The following is a 25,288-nucleotide window of genomic DNA, read 5'->3' on the forward strand; positions in this document are numbered from 1 at the left end:
ACTCAGTGCTTCCTTTATCAACCCTGTGTAAAAAAGTCATCCTGTCGAATGTTCCTCCTTTTATTAAGGACGAGGTTCTGTCACAAACTCTATCCCTCTATGGAAAACTGGTCTCTCAGATCAAGAAGATAGCGACTACAAGTAAATCCCCTCGTGTAAAACATGTCGTGTCTTTCAGACGGTTTGTGTACATGGTCCTGAAGGACAATAATGATCTGGATCTGACACTGAATGTAAAGGTGGAGGATTTTAATTATGTTACTTACGCTACTACTACTACAATGAAGTGTTTTGGGTGCGGTTTATCTGGTCATCTGGTGAGGGCCTGTCCTGAAAGACGGGTGAATCCCGAAAATAATGATAATGCTAACGCGGCCGCTGGTAACGAGGTTACTGCTGGAGAGGACGTTGGGGTGGATGGGGCCCACACACCGGGAGAGGGAGCAGCAGCACCTTCTCAGGTGGAGACACCTGAAGCTGGCCCCTCTCACCAGGGTGCCGGTGTTCAACCGGGTGAAGAAGAGAAGGCTGAGACTGAGCCGGATTTAGGTGATAAGGATACACAGGACAGTACGGTGTCACTAGATAGTGTGATCTGTCCCTTGTTGATGAAGATGATAGCTCTCATATGGATACGGAAGAGAAAGAGACGGAGAAATCGTCCTCATGCACAGGCTAAGAGGAAAGATGTTGCAGAGGAGCTGAATTCTGTGGAGGTAGAGAGCGAGTGCGAAGCCTCCGACTGCAGTATAACATGTAGTGTAAATCTAAGTGGCTTTTCGAGCCATGAATATAGTGTGGATGACATCAAGGCTTTTCTGAGAAAGACTAAACATGCTAGGAATGTGAGGATAGACGAGTTTTTTCCGGATGTGGAACAGTTCATTAAAAAAACACGTGGGTTTATGGGAGAAGGGGGTTTCACTGATCAGGAGGGATACCGTCTAAAAAAAATCCTTACAAAAGTCAATGTAATGTTAGACAGAGCTGGGTATAGACAGGAATCATGTAGAGCCCCATATGCCATCACGTAGAAGTCTAGTCGAGTTAATGAAGTCCTGTGACCTTGTGGACATTTGGAGAAATTTTCACCACATGCAGAAACAATATACCTGGGTGCACTCCTATAATAATATGCTCTCTATGGCCAGATTGGATCAATTTGATGGTTTTAAACACCAGTTAAGAGCTTTTAGAAGTTGTGTAATTATACCAGTAGGATTTACGGACCATTGTATGGTTCTGTCTACTGTGTATTTAAGTAAACTCAAGCATAAGAGTGCGTATTGGCATTTTAACACCAGTTTATTGCAAGACGGTCATTTTAGGGATGTGTTTAAATATTTTTGGAGTGACTTTAGAACCACAAAAGGTTCTTTTAAATCAGTGCAGCAGTGGTGGGATTTTGCCAAAACGCAAATTAAACAGCCGTGTCAACAGTATACCTCCAATGTCACGAGAGACACAACTCTACGCATGAAATCCTTGGAGAACGAAATAATGGCGCTTCAAGAGTTAATGAAAAGCACAGGACGGCAGGTATGCATAGAAAATTTAATGACAAAAAAGAATTTATTGACCAAATTGCTAGACGTTACTGCACAAGGAGCTCTGGTCAGGTCACGGTTTCAGACTGTAGAGTGTATGGATGCACCATCAAAATTCTTTTTTAATTTGGAAAAAAGAATGGTCAGAATAAGATGATACATGGCCTGTTTTCTGATGATGGGACACTTTTAGTGGACCATAGAGAAATTCGAAAGAGAGCAGTCGGTTTCTACAAGGAACTGTGCAAGTGTGAAATCTACAATGAACAGGCCCATGATAACGTCTTCTTGAAATAATCTACACTGGGTTCCACAGAGTGTTCTGTTTCTCCCCAAGGATGAAGGGGGACATGGACTGGTACACCTGCAGAGCAGTACTGCAGCCTTTCGGTTACAGTTTGTGCAAAGGCTGCTACATGTTCCTGTAAATGCAAACTGGAAGGCTGTAGCATGTGCCATTTTACAGACACTTGAAGGGCTGGATTTAAATAAACCTCTTTTCTGGATGGACCCGAAAAAGATGGACATCAGGAAACTTCCTGTTTTTTACCGAAATGTTTTTAAAGTGTGGGGACTTTTAACAGTGCAGAGAGTACAATGCTCAAGTTCTCTCTACTGGCCGCTGGAGGAGCCAATCATAAATGGTTCCATTTTAGATGTATCTCAGAGAAAGCCGTTTCCTGCACTTACGGAGGGGTTCCGCAGGGCTGGAGTCGTCACTCTAGGTGACCTACTGACCGTAGCAGGACCGGAGTTTGGGAACGCGGTGGCAGTTGCTGGACACATAAAGATGAGGTCAGTCCGTGTAGTCACACAGTTCCTTGTGGAATGGAGGTCCCTGTTGACTGAAGAGGTCCTGAACATGCTGGAGGAACATTCCGGAGGGCGAAGTAGTCCCAATGACCAAGATCCTTTTCCGGATTTTAGTGTCTTGGCAAATGTACGTGAGTGCTCAGGTGTGTTTCTTAAATCTGAAAAACTAAGTTTTGTGGGTCCCAAGTTACCATCTGGGAAAGAACTGTACAAAATGTGTGCACTATCTCTAAATAAAAAGTTTCTGGACAAAAGAGTCGACACACCTTGGCGTTCTGTTCTACAAATAAAGGAACATGTAAAGCCACAATGGAGGGCTTTATACAAGTCACCATTAACAAAAAAGTGTGGGTATTTACAGTGGAGGATTTTACATGGTGCAGTGGCTGTTAATTCTTTTATCTGTGTTTTAAACCCTGATGTGAGTTATGAATGTCCTTTCTGTGCCGTGAGAGAATCTGTGTTTCACATGTTTATGCACTGTGTGAGATTGAAGCCTCTTTTTACTGTTTTACAGAGACTGCTTGGCCATTTTAATGAGAGTTTTACAATCGAAACTTTTATTTTTGGTTTTAAATACTCTCAAAAAAAAAGGTTTAAGTGTCAGTTGATAAATTTTATCATAGGGCAGGCAAAGATGGCCATATATGTCAGCAGGAGAAACAAAATTTATATATATATATATATATATATATATATATATATATATATATATATATATATATATTTATATTTAGCGAGTATCGTGTTCTTGTTTGTTTGTGTGAGATTTGTGAATAAAAAGGCTGCTTGAGTCACTTCTCAAGCCGTTAAACTTCTCTCAAAAAATATATAAATGTTTTAAAATAATCCTGAAATTCTCGTCGGCGTTGGCTTACTGAGCGATGAAGAGTCGGTTCAACTGATTCAGTTAATTCATTCAAGTAGGATAAGCAGCTTTGGTAATGATTCTTTAAATGAACCGATTCAGAATCCTCTTCTTGAATCGTTTGAGTCGTTCTCACTCGGTCAGGGTTGCACGTGTGGGTTGCTTTTCCTGCACGTGTAATCAGCACGTGTTCACAGACCGTAAATCCCGACCCCATGGTAGACACTCGACAGAAATTTCATACTAAAGTAAGTATTTTATATTTTCTGGGTCTAAACAGAGCAGAAGTATTGCTAATGTGTTGTACAGATTCTATTGGACTGGTGAACTGTGTGGATTTGTATATTTAACCCAGTTTAATATGGCCTGCTTTGTTCAGTCAGAGACAAGTAAATCTGTTCTAATGTTCATTTATTTTCCATAGATAAAACAAATGTTTGCTTACACATGAATACGTACTTTATGCCTTCAGAATGGTGGAGATTTGGGTCTTAACTATGGTTAAGTGGGGGGTACTATAAAATGCACAGTTCTGAGAGACTATATACCTATACTGTGAAATCAGTACATGTGTGTGTTTAGAATGATTATAGCTTTTGGGGGAAAAAAAACTATTCTTGAATTTTTTAGTCCTTGTTCTGATGCACCTGTAACGTCTCCCTGAGGGAAACAGATTAAACAGATCAGAGCCAGGGTGAGAGCTGTCCTTAATGATGGTTTTTCCTCTGCTGAGGCAACGGGGGGTGTAAATATCCATCAGGGAGGGGAGAGATAATAAATACACTTATAAATGTGATTACTTGATGAACGTAGACAAAACTCTATAAATGTGAAATGTTTTGTTGAAGTTCAGATGAAACTCTGATGTACAGAATCTTCAACAGAGTTCTGCAGAAAGATTTTGAATGCCTGTCATTCACCAGAACAAATTTGCAGTTGATCAGTCTGTCTAAAAGAAAAAATCTAAACACACAATATAAAATTCCTGCAGTGTGAATAAAGCCTTTGTATTGCTTTTAGCAAACATGTCTAGTACTCTTGGTTCAATGTACACAATTTACCCCATTTAAGTGCATTTTGGAAATTGTTCCACATGGCCTTAAAGTGTGAATATTCACTGTACGCCAAATAAGTAATCAAAGAACGGAATGGATTTTTTCTTCTCTAATGGACCATTAATCACAATTATAAAAGATGGAAGCTCGGAAGCATCAGGTACAAAGTATCAGAGCCCCCCCCAACACACACACACTTTTTTTCCCCCCACAATGGTTGCATGACTTTTGCTACACCATTTCCACTGTGTGTGTTACAAATCACTTTGAGGTAAAGTACTGCTGCTGTGAAGCCCTATTGGATCTGCTCCATTTTTTAAATTATTAATAATAATATTATTAAATTTGCTCTCTATCTCTCCGACTCTCCCTCTCTCTCTCTCTCTGACACTCTCTCTCTCTCTCTCTCTCTCTCTCACTTCCCAGAGTAAAGAGTGAGAGACATCACAGCGAGAATGCAATTCCAAATCTGTAACATGTAATTTTTACGCTATCAGAAGGAGGGACACGTTCAATCTCAGTCTTTAATTAGATCTCTGGCAACGAAGGGGTGTGTGTGTGTAAAACAATAACATGTATGATGTATATTATGATCAGATCGTATACGTGATTATAAGCAGATTATACCTCTAATCTCATAAGGGATTAAAAATGGAAACCGAGCTTCGGCACATCAGTAATAATAATAATAAGTGGTATGATGTGATCAGTGGATCGATGAGGCTCTCTCTGAGGCTCTCTCTGAGGCTCTCTCTGAGTCACTCAGCGTTTTGTCTTCTCTCCACACAGTCATGCATCTTTCCTTTTCTCCCGTCCGTGGCTCTGAGACGTGCTGACGTTCAGGTCTGGCAGGATGTTCCATGATGGACACCTCCAGGGGAGTCAGGCTGATCGAGTACGAAGTGTTTATATGTGCTAAAGGAAAGAGATCTGGTGGAAAGTCCGAGTTATAGAGTTCTAGTGCTGAGAAAAGTTTGTAAAGAAAAACAAATGTGTTTTTATAAGGTTTTCATTTTTTTGATTCACCCTCGTATATTAATGCACTTGTTCTAATATGTTATCGTTCCTATAGTAGCTGATAATCAAGGATGGGGTTGTGTGTGCGTTACCATGACCACCTGTTATTGTTATGCGTGTGTACATAATACGGGAACGCTTTAAGTGACCATTCCCGTAATAGTTTATGGTTTCTGAGGCCCTCATTGTATCTGCATTATTATAAAGTATTGCACTGGGGAGCTGTTTACCAAACAGTCAGTAAACCCTGCTGGAAGTGTCTTTTTTTATTTTATTTTAATTTTTTTTTATTTTTTTGCCCCCTATCACTTTCTGTGCGAGGGTGGATTGAGTGTTCTCAGTCCCGTCTCGGGCTAAACCATCACAGCTCTATTAAAATTCTGTCATCAAGTCTGAACATTGGAACCCAGCTTCCTTTTTTTTCAAGAACACACTATATGGCCAAAAGTTTGTGGACACCTGACCATCACACATGTACAGTATACGCTTGTTGAACATCCCATATCATGTTTATGCTGCAATGAAGATTCAGTGAACTGCAGGCTGGTGACTGATTTCAACACCAAGGACAGCACCAGCTGAGGCCTGAGTCACTATGAGAGCCTGAGAGAAACAAGTCACTCTCTCTCTCTCCATTTCTTTCTCTTTCTGTCTGTCTGATTGTCTTTCCATCTCTCTCTTGATCGGTCTTTGTCTCACTCTCTGTGTATGTGTGTCTCACTGTTATCTCTATCTTCGGTCTCTCACTTTCTGTCTGTCATTCTCTCTCACTTTCTTTCTGTCTGTCATTCTCTCTCACTTTCTATTCTCTCTCACTTTCTTTCTGTCTGACTGCCTTTCTGTCTCTATTGATCTGTGCCTCTCTCTCTCTCTCTCTCTCTCTCTCTCTCTCTCTCTCTCTGGGAGTGCGTGCGTGGGGAGGACAGAGCACGGTTCTGAGACAAAATCTTTTCAAAATGTTTGGTAAACAGAGCAAATGATGTACTGCACACAATCATACACAAAGACCAATCATACTGTATAAAAGACAGATCTATTACAGAGAATGTCTAGTAAGGCACTTGTATGACCATGCATATGACGACAAGATTGAAATGGGGTTTTTACCATTAGATCAGGAGAAAGCTTTTGACCGGGTCGAACATGTTTTTCTTTTTAACATCCTAAAGGCTTTTGGTTTTGGTGAAAATTTTCTCAATGATGAGGCTATTATACTCTGAAGCTACATTTATGATAAAAGTGGCCGGTAGCTTAAGTACTGCTGTGAAGGCTCAGAAGGGTATCAGGCAGGGCTGCCCCCTGTCGGGCCAACTTTACGGCATAATTATTTAACTCCTGCTATATAAGCTTAGGAAAGAATTAACAGGTCTACAAATCGACACTCTAAACTGTCAACAACCCACCAAATTATCTGCATATGCGGATGATATCACAGTTTTAATTAGAGGTGATGTTAAGGTGGTAAAATACGCTCTGGAATGTTATGGAAGAGCTTCATCTGCAAAAGTCAACTGGCATAAGAGCGATGTGGTGTGGTCAATCTGTTAAAAGTCCATCACTTCCTGGCATCATGGACTCTATCAAATATCAACAGATATTAAATGAAAACCTGACTGCCTCTGCCAGAAAGATTAAAATGGGCTGTGGTTGGATCTTCCAGCAGGACAATGATCCAAAACATACCTCAAAATCAACACACAAACGGTTTACTGACCACAAAATCAACAAATGAATAAAACACCACAGAGTTGTTCTAGGAAAATATATTTACTGATGGGGTGGCATGTTCTTCAGCTCAACGTGGAGTTAACAGCACATCCCAAAGTGTTTTATTCCACTTGCACCACAGCAACTTGGCAGCACTAACAATCTGTTAAAAAATAAATAAATAAAAATCAGCCATAACATTAAAACCACCTGACTAATGTGCAGGTCCTCCTTGTGCCGCTAAAACAGCTCTTACTCGTCGAGGCATGGACGCCACAAGACCTCTGAAGGTGTGCTGTGGTTTCGGGCACCAAGAACATAGTTCCTTTAAGTCCCGTAAGATGCAAGGTGGGCCTCCGTGGATCAGACTTGTTTGTCCAGAACATCCCACAGATGCTCAATTGCTCAAAGAATTTGGTGGCAGTCAACTCCTTGAACTCTGTCATGTTCCTCAAACCATTCCTGAACCATTTTTTGCGGTGTGTCAGCGAACATTATTCCACTGAAGGAGACCACTACCATTAGGGAATTTTGTTACCATGAAGAGGTGTACGTGGTCTGCAACAGTGTTTGGTAAGTGGTACTTGTAAAAGTATATTAACATCCACACAAAAGCCAGGACCCAAGGTTTTCCAGCAGAACACTGCCCAGAACATCACACTGCCTCTGCTAGCTTTTGCTCCCCACTCGCATAAGTGAGCCTTGGGTGCCCTTGACCCTGTCACCAGTTCACCAGTTGTCCTTCCATGGGCCACTTTTGGTAGGTACAAGACCTGCCGTTTTGGCAATGCTCAGACTCAGTTATCTAGACATCACAGTTTGGCCCTTATCGAAGTTGCTTAGATCCTTACACTTGCCCATTTTTCCCCAACCGTTTGCTTGGTGCCTGATATACCCCACCCCTTCACTGGTGCTGTTGTAACGAGATAATCAGTGTTCTTCACTTCACCTGTCAGTAGTTTTACTGTTGTAGCTGATCGGTGTATAGTTGCATTTAATGTTGTAGAATGAAAACACATTCCTGTTCTCACTTGTGTTAGCATGTTGTAACAGCTGTTCTTCCCTCACCTATTGTGTGGTGTGTTTATTTATTTATTTTTATTTATTTATTTTATTTAAAAAAACAAAACTTTTTTTATATATAAAAAAAGCAAAAATGCTGCTTGTCATGTTACCGATAGGGCCACAGAAATGTCCTCTGTGCTGATGTCTTGGCTGTATCTGAAAACTTATAGCTTTACTTATAGCCCTGACTTTTACTGTGTTGACACTGGAGATTCCTTTCAGAAATGCTCCATTAATGTCTCCTAACATAAACCCACTAGGACTAAGATGATTTATGCATTGTAGCACCAAACAAAGGTTTCAGTCACTTTTCTGTCTGTAGATTGTCCATCACTGTGTATGGGGCCATAGTCTTGTGTCCTTTATTCATCTCCGTAAACAGTCATCATATTAACCTGTTGACTGGTGTTTATCAGACAGGAGCCTGTGGTTTCCTACTCTGAACGCTGTTCGAGCCATGTCGACTTCAGGAGGTCCCACTCCACCCTTCACCACCCTGTCGATCACCCACCCAGCCAATCACATCACTTCTGTAGAGCTGCACCGACCAGAGAAACACAACGCCATGAACTAGGCCTACTGGAGGTATGTTTTTCCATCAAATAAAGGACATAACTACTGGGTTTTCCAAAAGTCTCCATACATAAGGGACCATGTCTGCCAGTACCAGGTCGGTTGTGCCTTCGTCAGTGGACGTGCACTTCTCGGTTGGTCTGCAACACTTGCAGTCTTTTTGAATTTGTTAATAAGTTTGGAAACTGTGTTGTATGTTTGCTGTGTTTGCCATGTTTCCTGTTAGTCCATCGCAACCTTGCCACAGCTTCCTGATCCAGGCATGAGAATGATTTCAATACGTTCTTCTCTTGTCAAAAGCGTTCTTAAAGGCTATCTGGGGGGGGAATTAAAGTATGAAAAAAAAAATTCGGAAGACATTTAGGTTAAAAAAAGTGTTAATTTCCCCCATGTATAATTCTGCTTTGTTGCATTGGATGTCTTTGTTTTGTTATATAAGGTGTTGGCTTTATACTCCGTTATAGGCAGCTTTTTTTCCCTACAGTGAAATGATCGAATGCTTTAATCAGATTGCTAAAGACTCAGAGTGCCGTGTGGTCTTGGGTGCAGGGAAAATCTTCACTGCAGGTACAGCAGTATGTCATTTTTTTTTCAGAATTGGCAATATGTTTTAATTTTTATTTGGGTTTGCAGTGCTTTTACTCTCATAGCTGTTCATTATTATAATAAGCAATGGCTCCATGTGCTAAAACCACAACACTAAGTGAAGTTCATTTAACAAGCATCCTTATTCTTTCCTAGTGCAGAATGTATTAATCTTCAAGTTTAGTAGTTAATAGTTTTTCTAATTAGGGATGTGCCAGGTATTCGAATACACATTTAACCTTTTGAGGTGCCATTAGTTAAGTCAAGTGGGTTTTTATTGTCATTCCTCTATATAGCTTGTATACACTGGAACAATGTGACATTCCTTCCAGACCATGCTGCAACACACTTTATGTAGTCTTGCGTACTGTTCTGTGTGAGACGAGTGCAACACAATAAAAACACAAAACAGCAAATACACAGGACAGTAGATACACAGGACATGGACTGTAACTGTAAGCTACTGTGTAATGTAGCAGCACATGTATTGCAGCAATACTGGCAGCAGAAATAGTTCCCTAGTATAAATTGACTGATGCAGCTATGTAGTCTTACTGGGTTAGTGCGGTGTGCAGTGGTATGAGTCTTACTGGGTGAAGTGTTTGACTAGCCCAGGTGAGCACTGTAATCTAACTGTCTCAGGGAAGAAACTGTTGCAGAGTCTGCTGGTGGTGGCACGGACGCTCCTGTACCTTCTGCCAGATGGCAGGAGGGTGAATGGTCTGTGAAAGGGATCGTCCACAATACTGGTGGCTTTGCGGATGCACCGGTAGTTGAAGGAGGTGTGTGGTGGGTAGAGAAACCCGATCTCTCCAGCTGTCCTCACAATTCGCTGTAGGGTCTTGTGGTTGGAGGCGGTGCAGTTCCCGTACTACACCGTGAGACAGCTGGTCAGGACGCTCTCGCTTGTCCCACTGTCGAAGGAGCATATTACTCGAATATTCAGGTGTCTGGGTATTGATTGTACCCTTTATTGCCATGAAGTCAATGAGAAAATCTGGTCAGTTCTAGCAGAACAGTTACCCCAGACATTGTGTAAGTTATAGGTGTTCATGTGCACTAGGGCTGCATGATTATGGCCAAAATGATAATCCTGATTATTTTGATCAATATTGAGATCTCAATTATTTATCACGATTATTAATTGATTTTAGTGACAACATATTTTTTATTGCACTTTCACATTTAAGTTTTCTCATGCCACAATATAACACACAAGTAGGCATGAGAACTTGAGCTGGTCAATTATGACAGAATTTAGGAACATCGTGTGAGCGATGACATTAATTTACCTTCTGATAAACTAAATGTAATATTTTCAGTTAATTTTACAGACTGTATGCACAAAACAACTGTTAACCTGTTTGAAGTCTGCTCCTCTTAAATATATTTAAAGCTGCACTATTAGACATTTCCACTCTCCTGGTTCTGGGCTGGAGTCAGTTCTCGAACCGCTCTGTGTGTATTGTGTAGATATCTGAATAATCTCATGTAGGATGTGATTGGGTGAGTTCATTTACCCGTCAGATGCAGATTTAGTTTAATGGTGTTCATTAGGGACGCTCCGATCAGGATTTTTACAGCTGATACGATCCAGATACCAATCTTTTTTTATTTAAACTTTAATCAGGAATTCTGTCATAAACAGTTAAATGTAATCTCTCTGCTCATGGTCACTGTTAAATGAATAAAATAATAGCAATGAGAAATACTGTTGGTTAATTGATAAATATACAGCATAAAATATTTATTTTAAAATATCTTGAACAATAAAGAGTCCTAATTAAGAGTAGACTAACACAAAAATGATCCATATTAGGAAAAAGGCTAGTAGCTTTCTAAGGAAGTAGTGATCTAAGGTTAAGGTCAAATTGATATTAAATGCAACCCATAGTAATTAAACATTATTTCATGTCTCGTTTTATTTATATTTTATGAAGTTATTATAATATCTATTTTTTTTTATATAAAATGATTTATTTACCTGCACATTTATGTAACTAAGCACATTTTCTGTCTTTACATTTTAGTAGTTTTATTTTTGTTTATCAGTTTTAGATCGGTTCCCCAGTACAGTGTCCATGTCTGCTGATAATATTGTGTTTTGGGGGGATAAATTAAAACATGGTAACTGGAGTTGGCTTTTCTAGTGATATCTGGCAACCGTGAGTTTAAATGGAGTGAATTAGAGTTAGTGAAGGAAAGCGGCAGTGTACTGTATGTTTACAGACAGAACAGTTCTACTCTTGATTGTGATTGGTGAGGAATTATTTAATAAAGAAGTTTGATTTGAACCCACCTTGTAATGTTATTATTAATTTACTCCGCCCGAAGCCGCTGTGTCTACACGAGCAGGTGAAAGTTCAGGTCATTTTGCGGGATCAATAAAAGATGGCGGTTGTGAGATTGGAGAGTTGAGAGAAGCAGATGATGTAGAGTTACTCACTTCATCATAATGGCTTCTTTGCAGTATTTCCACACTTGTACAGTGGACTGAGGAGATGAAAAGCAGTGTGAAAGGAACTGTTGCGCGGTGTAGATGTATTTTGGACTTCCTGTAGTTTTAATTCCGATTGTATTATACAACTCCGAACAGGTCACTTGCACCGGTGTGAATAAATATTTATTCACAGTCGCACAAAGTACTTTTCAGTCACAAATGCGAGTGAAATGGTTGCACCATAGAGCCCTGAGTTTATCTGCAAAGTTTGTTTCCCACTCAGCCTGATTAGGTTTAATGACCCCGACAATCTCTGAAGTGCTATTTAGCATCGTGCTAATTTCATGATTTCCCCTCGCTCTGGAGCTCGAAGCGAAGCTAGCAACTCGAGGGCTGAAATGCTAATTCCGTTTCGGGGTTTTGGCACTACAAAATGACGTCATCCCTGCGCCACTTGATGGTGCATGGCTGTAGTGTAGGAGCCGCTTGATTTGATCTGCAGTGGAGTTTTCTGTGAGCGGAGGACGGAATTTAAATGTCAATATCGCAGTCGATCATGTTCATTTAATCGTGGGCAGTCAAAATCGTAATCGCGATCGATATTCGATTAATTGTGCAGCCCTAATCTGCACTAAAGAAGTTTTGGGAGCAAGCAGTTCACATTTTCAACTATGAAGTCTGCAGGACAGACAAGTGCTACAGTGCATTTACAATAGCTCTCAGTATAGCTCCATTCAAATATTCAGTGACAATGGACACATCAGCCACCTTGGGTTTGCAGATTGAGCTCATTTTAAACCAGACACTAGAGAGAGACATTAGCTGAGAGACATGAGGTCATTTCCAGTAAGGGAACACAGTGAGTATCGATGCTCCCTGGTTTTTGTGGTGCGTTGTGGGGATTTTTTAGGGAGTGAACGTTCCAGTGCACTGGAAGGATTTTGCAATTGAGACAACACTTAAAATGGCTGACTCCCTGGTCTCTTGAACCCATACCCTAAACTCAACAGGAAGTCAGCATTTTGATTTTTCTCTGAATTTTTTCCTTCGTTTTTTGCCATTTCCAGGCCTCGTACTTTAACGTACTCCTCCTGGAGCTTTCATCAGATCGGCATCACATTCGGTCAGTCTCATCTACAGGCATTGACGATGCTAAATTCCGAAGCTTTTGAATTTTTGCTGCTCGCCGTGGGCGTGGCGCTCTCACAAATTTAGAAGTTTCACTCAAACATAGAATGTCCAATCTAGGGATGTCACGATACCAAAAATCTAGTAGTCGGTACCAGCAAAAATACACGATACTCGATACCACTTTGTGTATAAATAAATAATACTTTTAACTCCTTTATTTAAACATGAGCATTATAAAAAACAACAGTCACATAATATAAAAAAAGCAATTACAAAATAGATATATAATAAATATGTAGGCATAAAATGTTTTTTCTTCGAGAAAAAACTGAAATGTTCTGAAATGAGGTCTGGTTTCGGTGTATAGTTTGGGGATCTCTGTATACATGAAGTAATTTTTGCCTGGTACCTGGGGTTGAACCGCTGAAGCAGAGGGAGAGAGAGAGAGAGAGAGAGAGAGGAGAAACCACATTTTAGCCCAGAACCTTTTGCTTGCCTTTGCCAGGAGGTTCAGACTTGGCTTTCAACAAGATAAAGAGCCAAGCATACTTCCAAATGAACACACAAAATGCTTCAAGAAACTCAAAATCAGTGTTTTACAATGAGCTTAAAATGTCCTCCATGGTGCCATGGACCAGGACCCCTCAGTCTGCAGCATTACAGGAAGATTTCAGGTTAGACATTACGGGAAGAGTCTCAGTGCTGTTATTGTCTCTGGGGCAGACATCCGTTAACATTGTGACCCCTTCCCTGGAGAGAACAGCATTACAATTCTGAAAACAGTTTTTGCAAATAATAATTCACTACTTAAAGAATGTACCCGAGCTCCTGCTACGCAGTAACTAAAACTGTCTTCAACTCTTACTTCATTCTTTAGTTCCTTCTCTTAAGTGTAGAGCCTCTGTCAGATTGTGTGATTGATAAAGAAAAGCACATAAATGACAAAATACCAGTTTGAGTGCCTAGTGGTCTAATGAGGAAATGCTCTTTGGAAGCTCAATATATGCACTTATCCGTTTGCATTTTGATTCGGCTGTTAGTGCTGAGGATGTCCTTAAGGTGATGTGCTGCTTTTGGAAGATTTAGTAATTCTCTTTAGTCACATGAGCACTAATGGTTTTTCTAAATTTTTATGTAGTTTATTTTGGATACAGGCAGAGGAAGCTCAGCGAAAGCTTAAGAGACAGAATGGAGAGGACCCAGGTAAGCTATTTCTTCAGTGATTGTAGTCATATCTGAAAATGATTGGTCAGTTGAATGCAGATTGCTGAAGTGTGAGTGTCTGTGTGTGTCGTAGCCCTGCCTCCATTCTGCCCACTGTTTGCCAGCTTGGTGAATATTCTGCAGTGTGACGTGTTGCTTGGCATGCTGGGAGCTGTGCTGCAGTGGGCTATGGAGCCCAGGGAGGACACTGGTAGAGTCCATGCTGCAGAGGGTAAATGTTTGGATGTTTTGTTAAAATGACATGATAGTGTAGTAAATTCAACAAAATTCCCCTTGCTATGCTGTGTTCATGAGCATCACTTTTTAATGACTGAGTAGTGTTCACAATTCTGTATGTGTGTGTTGCTACAGGTGCTGCACTTGTTAGGCATGTCTCTGCTGGAGGAGCAGCAACAGCTAGAGAACATTGGGGATGACGATGAAGTTACTTTCAACTTCACCCTCAAAATCTCCCGTAAGTTTTGTACATCATCTCACACAGTAGAAAGTCTCAAGCCTGTAGTTAGATCTGTGGTTCTTGTATCACAGGTCCCGGTGAAGCCCCCGGCAACACTCCAAGCATCCTGGCTCAGTTAGAGACCTTGCAGTGCGCACCTCACTTGGAAGTGCACAAAGACATGATTCGCTGGATCCTTAAAGTGAAATTACATCTTGATTATGTTTTCAATTTGCCTTACTCTCTCTATGCGTGCACCTAATATGTCCACCAGGTGGCAGCCTAGCATGATTTGCAATTCACTCACTGAAGGTAGGCGCAACATACAAAAGATGAGCGTTTTTACCATGAAGTTTAAAGCAGTGCTGCATCAAGACCTGTTTGAAATCCAAGCAGTGCAACACCGCTCAAGGTGGCGTGGCCGGTAGGCAAAGCAGCACCTCTCACCACGGAGAAGCACAAATGCTTCACTGTCCCAAAGCGGTTTTGCTGCTGATCATCTGTAGGTGGCCCTAGGGGTGTTTTTGATGTGGCTTATTGTGCGTATTACTTAAAAGCTGTATGTCAACATGAATATTTAAATGACATGTAAGGATTGCTTACTACACAAACTGAACTTCCATGCACTGTGATGTGTGCATTTTATTTTCCATATAGTGAAAACTGTCAGGACACCTGCACCAGGCAGAACATGTACATATGAAGGCCATGGTGTAGGCCAAGGCTAATGATGTATTGCAGTATGTACTTTGAAGAGAAACAGGCAAATTAAATGTTAGTAAAATTGTAATGCATCTTCAGTATTTAATGGTATGGTGTGTGTATATACTTTTTAGTGCACAAATGTGTTCTATTGAACATCTGCTTAGTTTTGCAAGACTTTGTGTGTGCATATAGTTCTAACTGCACTGCTGTATCGTTTTCTTGTAGAAATATTTTCCTAAATTATGTGTCTTTTTCTACACAGATGGTGGTTAGCATTAAAACGATGCGCGAGTGCACAGCTGCTGCACCTCCCTGTGAAGGAACAGGGCACTGTCACAAGGAGGTCACACTTTGAGCAACTTTCTATTCCACTGACATATTAACCATTACCCTTTAAAGTGTTGAAGAGCTTAAATCTACGTGTGTGTGTGTGTGTGTGTGTGTGTGTGTGTGTGTGTGTGTGTTGCAGTCTGTGTGGGACAAAGACAAAGCAGAGGGATAAAAGAAAGCTGAACTGTGCTGGAAAAAGACCATGGCTCAAACATTACAGAGCCAGAGTCATTTTATCAATAAGTACATAGATCTGCTCACGCAGGATTCAGAGGATCTGGACGCCTCAGCCTCTACATCAGCAGAGCATAGGTACCTAAGCATGCTCGTAGTGACGCAGTGTTTTTAATAATTCAACTTGTATTGTATTCTCAATATCCAGTCAGTACATTTATGTCAGTAAATGCATGCATCAACACTTCCTTGACTTTGCTGAGCAGTTGTCTGTTCTTTGTCCTAAAAGTTCTTGCATATAATGGTGGTCTTCACATAACATAAGTAAATTCCCATCCTTAAACTCTTTATGTTGCATATTCATTTAGAGCATTTTCTGTTGGGGTAAATGAGTAGAGAGGATCCTAGGCCATTTTTAGCAATTTCCTGGTGAGTAAAAAAAGATGAATCCATTTATTCAACATTGATTATTTTAACAAATTCAGAGGGACCTTAACATAAAATTAAGGTTATAGTGTACTTGTAACCATCCGTCTCTGCTTGGTACAGCCCCAGTTCATGTGACGGTGCTCTGGTGTGTGTGGGACCTCGTCGTTGGCGTGCCAGAGGAGGAGAGAGGAGGCAGATGGAGATGCGTATCCTGTGTCACGAAGCGCAGGAGATCCTACCTGATGGCACCACCATGGTGCTCGCTGCCTTTGTCCAACGCTCTACGGTCATGTCCAAGAACCGCAAAAGACCCCCTCACAATCCAGGTAAGGTTATGGTTTACAGTGTGCAAGTCAAGTAATTGGATAGGTTTGAGTAGCCAGTGTGCTTATTTCTGAAGGATACATGTGTGTTCCAGAGAGCTATGATCCCCTCTTCATGCACCCTGACCTGTCCTTTGGTACCCATACCGGCAGCTGTGGCCACATCATGCACTCTCACTGCTGGCAGAGGTGAGGAGTTGGGCAAAATGTTACTTCTAGACAGCCTTCTACTTAATCCCAAATAAAAAGTTTTGCTGCTTTCAAATGTTTGTGGATATAGGCAATAGATCAGCAGCTAACAGTAAATAGTTTGTCTAGAAAATATGACCTTTATATGAGCAATTACAAATAAATTAGCTAATATTAATCAATCAGTCGGAATGTTTTGTGACTGAAAAGTCAAAAACCTAATCTGTGATGTACAGGAAAGTCTTCATGGATGTGTGGTGATCGATAAGATGTAGATCCAAATTGGATGTGTTTGGCTTAAATATGCGATCTGCAGATTTTTTATTTTTTTTTGACCCAATACAGTGAGCTGATCATCGACACAAAGCATGAAACAAAGCTTGCTATGTGCACTTGACTATTTTTCACTGTCTTAGATCAAGCCAGTGTTACTTTCAAAGTCTGTAAACTTATTGTGCCTCATGGGGAAGCAAAGAACGTTAACCTGATCTGACCTTAGGAGTAAGTGCAGTGAGTATCAAAAGCTAAAGAAATCAGGTGATGGAACTTGTTACGCTTGGTAATCAGCAATGCTCGGTTGTTGAGGACGTCAGATTCCGCTGTGTGCTGTGCGCTTCCCAATCAAAAATACTTTTCATATGTTCCCGTTCTTCAATGGAGGGGAGCGCTGTCCAACAGTTTACACTCCTGAAGAATAAGGTTACCTCGGAGAGCTTTACAAGCAGTATATGGTGTTCCCACGTCAATCCTACATCCATGTCAAGCTTAACAGCTCAGTGGATCAGTTTGCTTGTCACTGCTTAATAGATCTGACCAGTTCGGTCATTTCTGTGATTGCATGGTACATATAAAGCTCATGGAAATTTGACAGGTTGTCAAATAATGGTCTCTTAATCTTGCAGTTATTTTCTCTTACAGATACTTTGAGACACTCCAGAGTCAGGATGCGCAGTGGCTGCATGAGCAAACCAGTTACGATGTAGAGAATGGGGAGTACTTGTGTCCACTCTGTAAGTGTCGCAGTAACACTCATTCCTCTCCTGCCCCTCACTGAGACCACCTGCAGGTACTCGCATACAAACTTGTGCTTCTGATTATTCTAAGTGGAGTTGCTCTGAATCCGGACCGCTTAATATTTTAACCATTGCATTGGCGAATTAGTTGTAGTGGCTCTGTAACCAATGCAAACTTGCCTATGAAATGCCATGGAAGGGTACAGAATGACACTGTAACAGTGCATACCCCATTCCAATATTCCTCTTATTTATTTATATATTTTTTAGCAAGGGAATTGATATCGGGCGCACGGTGGCTTAGTGTTTAGCACTTTCGCCTCACACCGCCAGGGTCCGGGTTCGATTCCCGTGGCTCTGTGTGTGTGGATTCCCGTGGCTCATGTTCTCCCCGTGCTGCGTGGGTTTCCTTAAGATACCCCGGTTTACCCGGTACCCTGGTATCTCCCCCAGTCCAAAGGCATGCATGGTAGGCTGATTGGCGTGTCTAAAGTGTCCGTAGTGAATGAATGGGTGTGTGAATATGTGTGTGATTGTGTGCCCTGCGATGGACTGGCACCCTGTCCAGGGTGTACCCCGCCTTGTGCTCGATGCTCCCTGAGATGGGCTCCAGCTTCCCCATGACCCTGAAAAGGAGTAAGCGGTTGAAGATGGATGGATGGATGGATGGATGGGACTTGATATCTGTAGCTGAATTGCATGTCTTGCCATGTTGAGATCAGAGTATAGAATTTCTGCTTATGTAAGATGGCTAATCCACTGCTGTTTCATGATATTTAGTCACACTGACTCAGTTTATTACAGTAAATTTGCCAGTTGTACCATTGAGGTGACATTTTCTCTGGTTAAATAGTAAAATGCATGCATGTTTGTAGTTACAGCAATAGTGAGCAGCCAGGTCTGGCTCATTGGCTGAATACAACGTATACAAGCCAATCAGAGCCTTGTACTCTGCTCATGAGAGAGCCAAGCCAACAAGTGAGTCTCATCATATATAGTGCGTGTGCTCCTTATTTGTGTGTGTATGTGTGCACATGCAGTCATATTGTGGTGTTTGTCTTTTAGATGCTGGTGAGTCAGAGACTGTGGAGGACTCTCCTCCTCCTGAGAGTTTCAGGCTGGACCACACACCAGTGTAAGCATACCCACTGTTTCCTTTCACAACTGCGTATCTGAGCGTGTCTTTAACACTGATCTGTGATGTGGTTTGATAGCAACCCTTATTCAAGCTCCATAAGGGAGATGCTGATGACATTTGGGACCGCAACTTATAAAGTTGGCCTTAAGGTGCACCCTAATGAGCAGGACCCCCGTGTGCCTATCATGTGCTGGGGCAGCTGTTCTTGCACCATCCAGTCTATAGGTCAGTCTGCACCCATTTCTTACAGACTAAGAATTCATGTATAAGATTTACAATATTCACTGACCTGTGTTAATGGGTAGTTAGTAAAAATGTTTTACTTTTTGGTAAAGAACATTATGATATGCATTTGTTGTTTTTCTGTGCTTGTATTTTATACAGAGAGATTATTGGTAGATGAGGAGAAGCCTTTGTTTGGAAGTTTACCCTGTAGACAGGTATGACAACCCAACTTATTGTCATATCTCAGCCCAGCCAGGACTCGGTTTCCCGAGAAGCAACACAGTATTCTACTGTGTTTATTCGATAAGTGACTTTGGCCTTTGCTTACGTCCCCGACCACGATTTCTGTCTTGCCCCGTTTGTTTTGTTTGCATGATCGCCTGACCCTCGCTTGCTTCTTGACTATGGACTGTGTTCACCCCTCTGGATTATTCTGCCTGAACCTGCCGCCCGCTTCTGCTTCTGTATTCCCCACGGTACGCGACACTTATCATGCCAGAATTAATTCTTCTTTCGAGGGATGTGTGATGATGTAATAAATTCTGTATCAGTGGTATTGTTAGTGCTGTTAAAATACTCCACTAAGCACTGTTTGCTTGCAGGATGTAGTAGTTAATTGTACACTGGAATAAATTCTTCCGATGATTTGATTTGCTTTTCACTTGTAATTCTAAATATAAAAGCATATATATATATATATATATATATATATATATATATATATATATATATATATATAACTGTGTGTATATATAAATGAAAATAGACTGCATCTGTAAAATCATTACTCAAGCTTCTGAGCATCATTCGCACTCTAAAGATATCTAGAAGATTGCTCAGTTATGTGTTCGGGGTTCATTTTGGTAGCATTACTAAATATTCTGAATCACAAATATCTGCAGGTATTATGCTCTCCTTCCTCAGTTCTAATTCCTTCTATATCCTGTGATATTTATCCATATTTTGTATCCTAAATAATAAAAAATAGAAGTGTCATAAAACGTGCCCTTGTTTAGGAGACTATTTGAGTTCCCTGGCTCGGTTTGGCTCTGCATGCTGGACTGTCTCCTCTCACTCCTCTGTGCAAAATCACTTCATGTGACTGTTGGTAGATATATTTATTTCATTATTTATTTTTCTCTCACTTGTAGTTTTTTTAGTTCTATAACTCTGTGTGTGTGTGTGTGTGTGTGTGTGTGTGTGTGTGCGCGCGTGCCCGTGCAGTACTTGTTCTTGCTCCCCAGGTGGAAAGTTCCCCCTGCATTCTGGATGTGGACATGTTCCACTTAGTGGTGAGCTGACAAGCTTGTTAAATGATACTTTAGGCACTATTAAATGTATATTAGCATCAGATTAAAGTATCATTGTTGTCCAGAATCTAAACCTGTCTATCTAACAGGTCAGTGTCTGTGGTTTCTTTGGCTGTAGTCTCTGGCAAGGAAAAACTCCCTAAGATGTTTTAAGAGGAAGAAACCTTGAGAGGAACCCGACTCAGAAGGGAACCCATCCTCATCTGGGTAACATCAGATAGTGTGAAAAAGTTCATTATGGATTCATATGAAGTCTGTATGGCCTTAGGAGCAGCCGTAGTCCCAGCAGTCTGGAATTAAAGAAGATTTGAGCTCCATCCAGAGGCAGAAAGGATCTGGATCTCTAGTATCCCCATAAATTCGTGTGGGGCTCGGCGAAAGGAGAGAGGGAGAAAAAAGATAATTATGACTGTGAAGTAGTAGAACAGAATCTAGTCAGGGTAGGCTTGAGTAAACAAATACGTTTTAAGCCTAGACTTAAACACTGAGACTGTGTCTGAGTCCCGAACACTAATAGGAAGACTGTTCCATAACTGTGGGGCTCTATAAGAGAAAGCTCTTCCCCCTGCTGTAGCCTTCACTATTCGAGGTACCGTCAAATAGCCTGCATCTTTTGACCTAAGTAGGCGTGGCGGATCATATAAAACCAAAAGGTCGCTTAGATATTGTGGCGTGAGACCATTTAGTGCTTTATAGGTTAATAAAAGTATTTTATAATTAATGCGAGATTTTACTGGGAGCCAATGCAGTGTGGATAAGATCGGTGTGATATGGTCGTATCTTCTGGTTCTAGTTAGGACTCTAGCAGCTGCATTCTGGACTAACTGGAGCTTATTTATATTCCTACTGGAACATCCAGACAGTAAGGCATTACAGTAATCTAGTCTAGAGGTGACGAATGCATGAACTAGTATTTCCGCATCATGTAGTGACAATATGTTTCTTATTTTAGAAATATTTCTGAGATGAAAGAAGACTATCCTAGTAATATTATCTACATGAGCATCAAATTACAGGCTGGAGTCAATAATCACTCCAAGGTCTTTAACTGCTGCACATGATGAAACAGAAAGACCATCCAGAGTAACCATGTGATCAGAAAGATTACTTCTAGCTACACGTGGGCCTAATAAAAGTATTTCTGTTTTATCAGAATTAAGTAGAAGGAAATTAATTAACATCCAACATCTAATGTCCTTTACACAATCCTCAACTTTACTAAGCTTATGTCTGTCCTCTGGCTTCGCTGAAACATACAGCTGTGTATCATCAGCATAACAGTGGAAGCTAATTCCATGTTTACGAATAATTTGACCTAGGGGTAGCATATATAAAGTAAAGAGCAGTGGGCCTAAAACAGAACCCTGTGGAACACCAAAAGTAACCTCAGTACGCATGGAGAAATCACCATTTACATCTACGAACTGATAACGATCGGTCAGATAAGACCTGAGCCAGGAGAGGACTGTTCCCTTAATACCAACAACGTTTTCTAATCTATCAAGGAGAATAGTGTGATCTATAGTATCAAATGCTGCACTAAGGTCGAGTAACACAAGCAGCGAGACACAACCCTGATCAGAGGTCAGTAGAAGGTCATTTACTACTTTAACTAACGCTGTCTCTGTGCTATGATGAGGTCTAAATCCTGACTGATACATTTCATGAATGTTATTCCTATCTAAGTACGAGCATAGCTGCTTTGCTACAACCTTTTCTAAAATCTCAGAGATGAAGGGGAGATTTGATATTGGTCTATAGTTGGACAATTGAGACGGGTCAAGATCAGGTTTTTTAATCAAGGGTTTAATAACTGCTAATTTAAGTGATTTAGGTACATAGCCACTGCTTAGGGAAGAATTGATTATATTTAGAAGTGGTTCAATTACTCCTGGACCAATCTGTTTAAACAAACATGTAGGTACGGGATCTAGTATGCAAGTTGATGAATTTGCTGAAGAGATTAATGTAGCTAGTTCGGTCTCTCTAAGCGGAGCAAAACACTCTAAACATTGATCTGATATTGCTACACTGTCATGTAATGGGTTTGTTACAGTACTGTCCAGTTTTAATTTAATGGCCTGTATTTCACGTCTAATATTTTCAACCTTATCAATGAAAAATTTCATGAAATCTTCACTGCTATGTAATGATTGAGTGTTTCTCTCTGTAGTGGTTTTATTCCTAGTTAATTTTGCTACTGTGTTGAAAAGGAATCTAGAATTGTTTTTGTTGTCTCCTATTAAGGTGGAGAAATAGATTTTTCTAGCATCGCCAAGAGATTTCCTATATTTCAGTAGGCTCTCCTTCCATGCTGTTTGAAATATCACCAGTTTGGTTTGACGCCATTTACGTTCTAATTGTCGAGTTGTCTGTTTTAAGGTTCGACTGTTCTTTTGGGATGTTTTTATTGAGTGTGCTGCCAGGCACAATTGTGTGGGAGTCAATAATGGGGCTGTCAGAGTAATTCACTGCAGCCAACAGCATTAGATTTGTGTAGGGATTTAAAAAAAAAAAAAAATTGGGGGTTTGAACACAATTTTTAAAAAGTGCTTAAATTTAATCCTAAAGAAATGTTTCTATACATGCTGCAGTCCACGTGTTTTTTATTTACTATTTTTTTATATATACTGTTTCAGTATTTAGTAGACTTTGTTTTGTGAATAGCAATGGTTTTGTGTCTGAGTTGTCATGTTTTGAGTTTTGCCAAAACTTACTGCTTATTAGAGATGCCGAGCATCCAACCAGGAGCATGATTTTGGTTCAAAAATATTATTATTCGTAGTAGTAGTATAATATCAATCCCATGAGCTCTTTCACACCCATTCATCAAAAACTCCTTTGTAAGCCTGGGAAAATTATTGTTTTGACTTCAGTCACAGAGCTTTCATTTACAGTGCTGTAGAAATGATCTTAACACGTGCATGTGTGTCTTAGTAGCCTGCGTGAGACTAGCTCGGGTTGGCATCTCTGGCGTTGCGTAAAGGCAGGCATCCTGCCCTTCCTCAGAGGAGCCGCACTGTTCTTCCACCATCTCAATGGAGTTCCCACTTTGCCTGAGCTTGACGGTAAGTGCTTCATTTTCCCCACCCTTCCCGCCCCATCACAAACTCACTTAGCTACATTTGACCCATGGGTTCCACCACATGTTGTTATCTGATTGAAAGTTGACCTGACCGTACACCTCTACAACTGACGTTAATTTAAATGAAGAGATTTACCATTTAATTTGTGAGGTGATTTATCAGATTGGCCACAAAGCTGAGTTGTCTCATCTAACCTGTTAAATGATTGAAACACAGTTCTGCCAAAACATGGAAACCTTGATCACTTGAACTTCACATGTACAGTGCATCCGGAAAGTAGTGACAGCGCTTCATTTTTTCCACATTTTGTTGTTACAGCCTTATTCCAAAATGGATTAAATTCATTATTTTCCTCAAAATTCTACAAACAATACCCCATAAAGACAACATGAAAGAAGTTTGTTTGAAATTAGGGCTGCACCATTATGGTCAAAACGATAATCCCGATTATTTTGATCAATATTGAGATCTCGATTATTTATCACGATTATTAATTGATTTTAGTGACAACATATTTTTTATTGCACTTTCACATTAAATTTTCTCATGCCACAATATAACACAAGTAGGCGTGAGAACTTGAGCTGATCAATTATGACAGACTTTAGGAACATAGTGTGAGCCATGACATTAATTTACCTTCTGATAAACTAAATAATATTTCCAGTTAGTTTTACAGACTGTTTCCAAAAAACAACCGTTAACCTGTTCCACCTTGTAAACAAATACAATAAACATCAGTGTTTGAAGTCTGCTCCTCTTAAATATATTTAAAGCTACACTATTAGACATTTTCCACTGTCATGGTTCTGGGCTGGAGTCGGTTTTCGAACCGTTCTGTGTGTATTGTGTAGATATCTGAATAATCTCATATAGGATGTACTGGCCCAAATTTAGCCTATTACCCAAAGACACTTAAAATTCAACATAGAAGCATATACTCACATCTGTAAACCCAGTTGAAGATAGAAAAAAAAGGCACCAGCCATGAGTGAGAAGAAGCAAGGGTCCAGATTTTATTTCCACCACACGAGATCCACACCAATGAGAATTCTCAGAAGTGATCTGACACCCGGAGCTCAAGCTCCAGTATTTATACTCTATTTACACAGTAGATAACCAATATATTTCAGAAAGACTATGATATCAGTACCAATAGGGTTAAAAAGCTTTTATACTTCAGCTCTTATATTTCTCTGTGATTAATAAACCACAGTGTGTTACTCTTAAAAGATCTTAAAGTGTGAATCCAACCAGTCCTGTGAATTTTCAATAAAATTACATATTACTCATACTAGGTCTCCCTCCTGTTTATTTCATGTCATTTTTATCCACAACAGTTGGGATTGGGTGAGTTCATTTACCCGTCAGATGCAAAGCGCTTTAGTTTAATGGTGTTCATTACTGATGCTCCGATCAGGATTTTTACAGCTGATACTGATCCAGATACCAATCTTTTTTATTTAAACTTTAATCAGGAGGTCTGTCATAAACAGTTACATGTAAGCTCTCTGCTCATGGTCACTGTTAATTGAAAAATAAACAAGCATAAAACATTTATTTTAAATATCCTAAAAACAATAGAGCCCTAATTAAAAGTGGATTAACACAAGCATGATCCATATTAGGAAAAAGGCTAATAGCTTTCTAAGGAAATAGATTTATCAGAAATCTGAAAATGGCTGTGCACCGACGCTCCCCATCCAACCTGATGGAGCTTGAGAGGTCCTGCAAAGAAGAATGGGAGAAACTGTCCAAAAATAGGTGTGCCAAGCTTGTAGCATCATTCTCAAAAAGACTTGAGGCTGTAATTGGTGCCAAAGGTGCTTCAAAGTATTGAGCAAAGGCTGTGAATACTTATGAACAACTTACAACGTACAACTTAACAATAGATGGTGATCTGTG

At 40.4% G+C, this 25,288-nt stretch overlaps 1 long non-coding RNA gene and 1 pseudogene across 1 annotated transcript; both read left to right on the plus strand.

The window, feature by feature from the left end:
• The first annotated feature begins 7,745 nt into the window (after nt 1-7,745).
• On the plus strand, nt 7,746-14,136 carry LOC128634162 (uncharacterized). Its single transcript, XR_008397418.1, has 4 exons — nt 7,746-8,657; nt 9,130-9,212; nt 13,940-14,004; nt 14,099-14,136. It is a non-coding gene; the product is annotated as an uncharacterized LOC128634162 (long non-coding RNA).
• Nucleotides 14,137-14,458: 322 nt separating this feature from the next.
• Nucleotides 14,459-18,763, plus strand: LOC128634068 (E3 ubiquitin-protein ligase UBR2-like; annotated as a pseudogene).
• Nucleotides 18,764-25,288: the final 6,525 nt, after the last annotated feature.

This window comes from Ictalurus punctatus, chromosome 12 (assembly GCF_001660625.3).
Source record: "Ictalurus punctatus breed USDA103 chromosome 12, Coco_2.0, whole genome shotgun sequence".
NCBI lineage: Eukaryota > Metazoa > Chordata > Actinopteri > Siluriformes > Ictaluridae > Ictalurus > Ictalurus punctatus.